Here is a 7398-nt window from a genome sequence, read left to right as displayed (position 1 = left end):
GTATCAATATTTTTCGTATCTAAAACAGAAATATAAAAATACTAGGTAGCCAGAATAATATTACTTTTCATAAAAAATATATTTTATAACAATATGTAGTACAGGTAAAAACTTTTTTTCGATTAACCTGTTATAATTTTAATTTAGTTTTCATGGTAGATATATTGAATAAATCAAAACAATATTTACCAACTAAAACCATTTTTTATCTGTGTCAATAACAATAAAGAAACTTTTTTTCACACTTAGTGTTGGTACTGTGCCACTAAAACTAAATTCTAATACCCTATAATATTACCTTTTACTTATTTAGTACATTCTATTAACTAATAAGAAGTTAAGAACCGTTAAAACAGATTATTTATTTTAACATATTAATTTAATTGGTACTATTACGAATTATGAGTATTAACTAATAAGTATAAATTATAATACATAGGCTTTAACAGAGTGTCATGATAATCTGATAATCTTGAATTGAGATTTGAGAGTGTCATAAGATTATTTAAAATATATCCAAAGCAATCATACGTAATATTTTTACAGTTTTAAAATGTTTAAGAAAAAATGATTTCGTAAAATAGGTATATAATGTTATATTTATGTGTCCGTTTTGTGTCAAAACTAAAATATTCAAACTATTTAAATTTTAATAGATGCTATTTAGTTTGGTTTGGTTCGCTATCACCTCGATGCGAACATTGCGAACCATTATAAAATTATCACACTATTACTAATGTACATAAAATTTAATACTTGTCTATTTGTTAAATATAGTCATGCTTATAAAACATATATCTACCTAAAATAATAATCTGACAACTTCACAAGTCACAACATATATAATTTCTGTAATTTACTTTTATAGTATTGTAATTTGTTTACCCAGAAAATCTGGTTACTTTGCTCATACAAGCGAGAAATGAGGAGGTTAGTTGTTGTGGCTGAGTACAATATATTTTATATAAAACGTTGCATGACCACATTTTATCGGTGGACGTAGATACGGAGTACCTTAGTGTCTATATTGTATAGTCTTTGGAATCACATATAATTAGTGTTAAACGTATTTTATTTTTATAAAATGTGTTGATATTTTTGAAAATGTAATACAAGGTTGCTTATAAGTCGTACTTATATTGCTTTTAAAATATCAAAAATACTTAGATAGGTATATATTTTTATTTTATAGACATTTCAACTAATTTTCAAGTTCAAATTTTTGCAAAATAATACGTATACATATTTAAATGAAAAATAATAATTCTAATTATTTTATTATAATTCAATAATAATTATTCATAGAAACTTGAAACTTTTCACCATTGCCTACATTAATATTTATTATACATATGAATTTTTATAAATATTTAGATCAATGTTCAGTTATTACATATTTGTGCTACGAATATGTACATGCGAACATACCATTCTATGGTAGATACGCGGTATGTTAATATTGACTTTAAGTTTAAAACACTTGGTAGTTTGGTACTATATTATATAAAATAATATTGTAATTATAAGTATATACCTATTAATATACATCATTGGATTTTATCGAATATTATTTCAATCTACCGTACATCCGTATTATTACGTCTTATTAATATATTATAATAGGTAGTGTATATAATAAAATCTAACTTGATTTTGGAGATAAAAATTAATCAAATTTATTTTTATAGTCGTACAAAAATATTAAAAATATATAGGCACAATTATTTTTGAATACATTTGAAGTTGACGAATTTTGTCAAAATCGAAAAAATTGAAAACTATTTTGTAGTCAAAAATTCATAATAAAGCTTTTTGTTCACATCTAAATTTTAAAAATTAGAACACTTAGTATGTTATCATGATTCGTGAAGGCCACCCCATACTAATATACCGTATTGAAAATTTGATTAATACTGTGCATAATAAATAAAATTATTCTCATCGTATATCTTGGAACAATATTTTTAAGTTTGACTACCTTGTAAATTATGAAACATAGTTTACCTAATAAGTTGTTAATATGTAAAATGTAACCTAAATGTACACATTTTATTAATGCGCCAAAATAGTATAATTATCTACTTATATTTAACACCTATTATTTAATTTATTAATTTTCACGTTAGTTTTGGATTAGAACTTAATTTATTTTTAAATTTCTGTTCATAAAATTTTAATTTTTGTTAGATTATGGTTTTCATAAAATTATTCTTTTATTTTTTATAACACAATATAAAGCTTACTTTAAAATTATTAGAGTATTTTTCGCATTTTATTAAAAGATATCTTGTACATTGGGTAGAAGTTAATAGTCCATTAGTCAACCACTCATTCAGCCGTTTATTTTTGGCGTATAGGTTGAAGATTTATCACCAAAAACAATAAAACATTTATTTTTTTTAATAAATAGTTTATAATCTTTGAAACAACAAATTTGTGGGACGCCTGGAAGGAGGGCCAGTGGGGGCAATTGCCCCCCTGAAATTTTTCGTGTCAGTTATAAAATTGGAAGTTTTTTTACATAAAGCTGGTCTTGGGTATTTAGCGACTACTCAACAATCCTTGTATCTGACAAGTCATATTAGAGGTATTTAATTGTAAAAATAATATATTACGATTATTTCTAATCGCTAAGTCACTTTTGTCTGGTTCCTACAGATTTCCTGTTAGCGTGGACGAGTCTAAGTAATTAAAAATAGTCGATCTCACTTATTGCCGAATAATGTATAATAATAATAATATTTAAATTATATTATATGAATCGTGTATGAAAAACTTAATTATAAAACCAAAATACTTGGAAAGCATACACGGTTATAAATTTACAATTTACAAAGTAACCAATTTTTAAGTTAAAATAATTAAAAAAATTCGTTAAGACGTGTAAATATGGATTCCATTCTTAAAAAAAATTCCTAAACATTTTTTAATCAACAAATTGATGATTTAATTAATTAATTTGCTTCAAAATTCAAACAAAAGGAGATTGTCATTACTTTTTAAATAAAATAATATGTAAATTCTATCAAATAAAGTTGTTTTTTTGTTAAAACTTTATTATGTTTTTTCTTATAATATTAGAACTAATAGTTAAATTGTATATTAACTTAAATTAATTTTGATTTAAAAAAAATATCAATGATACTATTACAAAGTATGAGTAGATAAAAGATATAGCGGTAAATCTTCCCATAAGTATTTAGGTACTTGTAATTTTTTTTCCCCTCCCCCTAAGCTACATTTCTGCGGGCGTCCCTGTTTGTGTCCAGAATAACGGACAAAAGTTATTATTGTAAAAAATAAATATCTATCGAATTTCGTAAATTATCATTAATAATATATACCTATAGAATCTTTTTTCCAACTAGTATCCATCCTATATGTTGGTTTAGTTTTCCTAGAGGTTTTTTGCACAATGAAATCTTGCACTGTTTTGAAGTTGGTTCAGCTATACAATTTTTCTTGTCTCATACTGAATCTTGATTGGGTATGAGAACCATTTACAGTAATACAGCATCAAATTTCAAGTTTAGAAATTTTGCAATTTTTTAGCTGTATTCTTGCAGTCTTCATTATTGATACTAAGTAGAAATACATAAGTATAGTATAAATATACACAATTGTACATAAAAAAACAACTATTTTAATACCCAATTAATAAAAAAAAGTTGTCGATACCTACTTAATTTGTCAGTACCTAGGTACTTTTGTGTTAACCTATTAATGAATATAACAACTTAAGCACTTACCTCATAATAATTAAGTTAAATAATACCTATTACCTAACCCACTTAAAGTAGTATAACATATAAGCTATAGTACATTACACGCATTAAACTTATAGGTACAATAATAGATAACAAGTTATTATAATAAATTCTACAAGTAGTGTTTGTATATATGTTACCAGCAAAGGCGTAAATTAAGGAATTTGCGTAAATTTCTAGCTTATAACGACATTTCCAATCAAATTAGACAGTATATGATATTTACTATAGGAAATAACGTTAATGTCCATTATTTTCAGGCAATGATGCATTTAGAATACTACTGGGTAATAACGATAATAAAATCCGCGATGTTTCAGACATAGGTACCTAATTGATAAAAATGTTAAATCAATTATTTGTTTATTGAATTAGAAACGGCCTTGTATTGTAAAATCGATTTATTTATTATCAGTACTAACAATAACCTACATTCCGGCTCTAACATATCGATTAAGGTAGGTACCTACTAAATAAAAGATATAGCCGTTTGTTGGATACATCTGTCATCTATACAGACCATACATATAGTGGTAATTATCCAATATAAATCCAATGTTAAAACATAGGTTCACTAGATCATAATTGATTCCATGTTCTGAAAATATATTTAACTATGAAACTATAATCGTGAGTGCCGGAAAAAAGAAGTTGCCTTTCGTGAAGCCACTGGCAGCTGGCTATGGAATCGCTGGATCACAAGAATTAAGGATATGCTATAGATTTATTTATAAAACATGATGCATAACTAATATAATATGTGCTTGTAAAAAATGTGATGTTTTAATTCAAAGTTCTTCAGTATATTGAGTTCTGAAAATAAATATAGTTTATCTTATATTTAAAAATTTCTGAACCAATTTGAATTCCTTTTTCGCTAAACAAAATTATAAACATTGTCTATCAGTATATTAGACACTAAGGTAATTTCCTAGTCATAACTGTAAATATATTAACAACATATTTGATTTTTACAACATTGCCTATATTGTCAGTTAATTATTAATGATATCATCTACTAGTGTTAGGAATTTATGATATTGACTAGATTTTTACCTAATAATTTTCATTATTGACGATAACATAATATTATAGTTAATTTGAATATTCAGATTTCTGAATAACAACTATTTAGATGGGGTTATATAGATACATATTTAATATTTTAGTATACTATAAATATCTAATGATGATATTGTATGTATATAATTAAATTATTATACAATATCAATAGGTATCTATGAAGTGTATTCACGTTTTATTGAATTAATGTTCCTATTTGAAATATTATTTTATAATTTAAACTATTAATATAGATACTATCTTTAAATTTTTAATCTTACGTATAACATAACAAAATTTAAATGTGATACCTTGTAATTTATTATCTACCTTATACTCTCTACTAATACATATAATAAAAAAATTAAATTAAACAATACTTTGTAACTTCTTGACTTCTTGAGTATTTAATTATTCATAACTGTATCAATCCATACAATTTAAAAATGACATATCAATAACACAATTTACTGCAACAGATTGTTTGATCTTGATTTTGAATTACAAATAAATTTAAAAGAGGAATGGTATTTCTTGAAAATACAAAAGTAAATTTAGTAATCCATACAAGTATGGATTAAGTAATCCATTCAATCTAAGTATACAAGATAAAAAAAACTGCAGCCAATAATATGCTATAATATCCTTCTTAATAAAATTGAAAGTATCAGCTTTTGAAACTTACAATTCCGTGTTTGCTCTCTACTGTTACACGCACTTATGCATACGTCATGTGTATTGTGTATTTGTGTGCTCCCAATTTTTAATTACCTTATGTAATTAAAAAATTTATATACCTATTACGTATTTTGGCTTGCCGACAATCGCGTGTTGTAGGTATAAATTCTATACTGTAGAGTTTATGTACCTACCTAGGTACTATAAACGATAGACTGCATACGACATTTAATTATTCGCGGACGCCGGCGGCGACCTTGTTACATTTAATTAACGACCAACGCTATCGTTATCGTTCTATTGTTATCGTTATTGTTACCTACCTACCGATACTCAAATTTTATTGTTAAGTATGTACATTTGAAACGAATAACATAAATAAATAAAACAACAGACACAAATTGATTACTTTGATCAAAATGCGTCACAAATAAAAATGTATGAAATTTATCGAATTACAGTTTAAGAAAAGAAAAAAAACAGCCTGATAGATGAATATACAACTACAAAAACAGTCCAACAAAAGACACCTCTCCAGCTCTTCCACTTTTGAATCTTCAATCTTACTTTCATGTTCAATAAATTAGAGCACTTTAAAAAAAAAAACAATTTTCACCATTGCATCGATTTTAAGTTCTCAGTCAAGGCAATCTACTTATGTGAAAAATTCAGACTAAGTACAACAAATAAATATTAATGCTTCAGGTACCTAACTGTCCTAACTATTAACTAAACAATTTGTGACGATCAGAGACATGAGTTTTTTATTAGATAAGTACCTATTAGATCTTAATGAACTATATAATAATTAAAAACGTTGGTAGTTTTTTGAATAGTTAAATGAATGTGCACTATGGTGAAGCACAGACTGTTAAATGGAAATACTATACTGCCAACTGTCTACAAGAAGGCAGCTAAAAGAACACATCTAAAAAAAGGTCTCTACGCCCAGTCTTACGCCTAGTGGCGTAACTAGGAATACTCTGTGGGGGGTGATATAGATATTTTTCATTTGTAAAAATAACATTTATAGGTATCTCACAAATTATAATTAATTATATTATAACTACAGGGGGTGGGTACATCACCTCCTGTAGTTATGCCACTGATACGCCCTGCGGTGCCTACAATATGTGTTCAAAAGTAACTATCTAAAACCGTTAAAGCGGTCGTCTCTCGCGCTCAGATTATCAGACAGATGGCTCTTCAAGTATATTAATACAATAAATTAATAAAGAAACTACTAAACAGTCTAAACACCCCAAATGTCGAAGCTACAACGACAGTCCAACGAAAATGATTCCACTTAAGCAGATCTCAAACTATTTGTATCTACTTTAAATAACAAGACCTTTTAGTATCAGCCTTATTATTAACGAAGCTGATAGGCAAGGCAGAGGAAATTATTAATTTCCTTCAAAATTGAAGGTGTCCCATTTAATAAAAGCGAAATAATATTGACATAACTGCAGAAGAATATAAAATCTATTCGTGTGGTGTAATCCGTCAACAAGAAATTCACAAATATAAAGATATAAAGTTGTTTTTTAAATTTCTCAATTTTAAGCAGTGCTTAATAATTAGTAATTAAAATATGAACTGTATTAAATAGTTTGTACCTACTTAAAATTTAAAAAAAATATAATGCTAATTTATCTGTTGCTAGACCTTGTAGGTAGGTACTCGTACGGTCTATGCGATACACCATAGTAACATACGCGCATAGATCTTATGATATATTTTATCTGAAATAAACGTTATATTTACTTTAGATCATATTATATTATGATCTAAGATATTTACGCATCGAGGTAAAGAATATAAAATAATATTTCTTTATCACGATATATTTACGTGAATAAAATGTAAACAAAAAAATAACGAAAAATTA

Source organism: Aphis gossypii, chromosome 1, assembly GCF_020184175.1.
Source record: "Aphis gossypii isolate Hap1 chromosome 1, ASM2018417v2, whole genome shotgun sequence".
Classification (NCBI taxonomy): Eukaryota; Metazoa; Arthropoda; class Insecta; order Hemiptera; family Aphididae; genus Aphis; species Aphis gossypii.
This window is presented reverse-complemented; position numbering follows the sequence as displayed.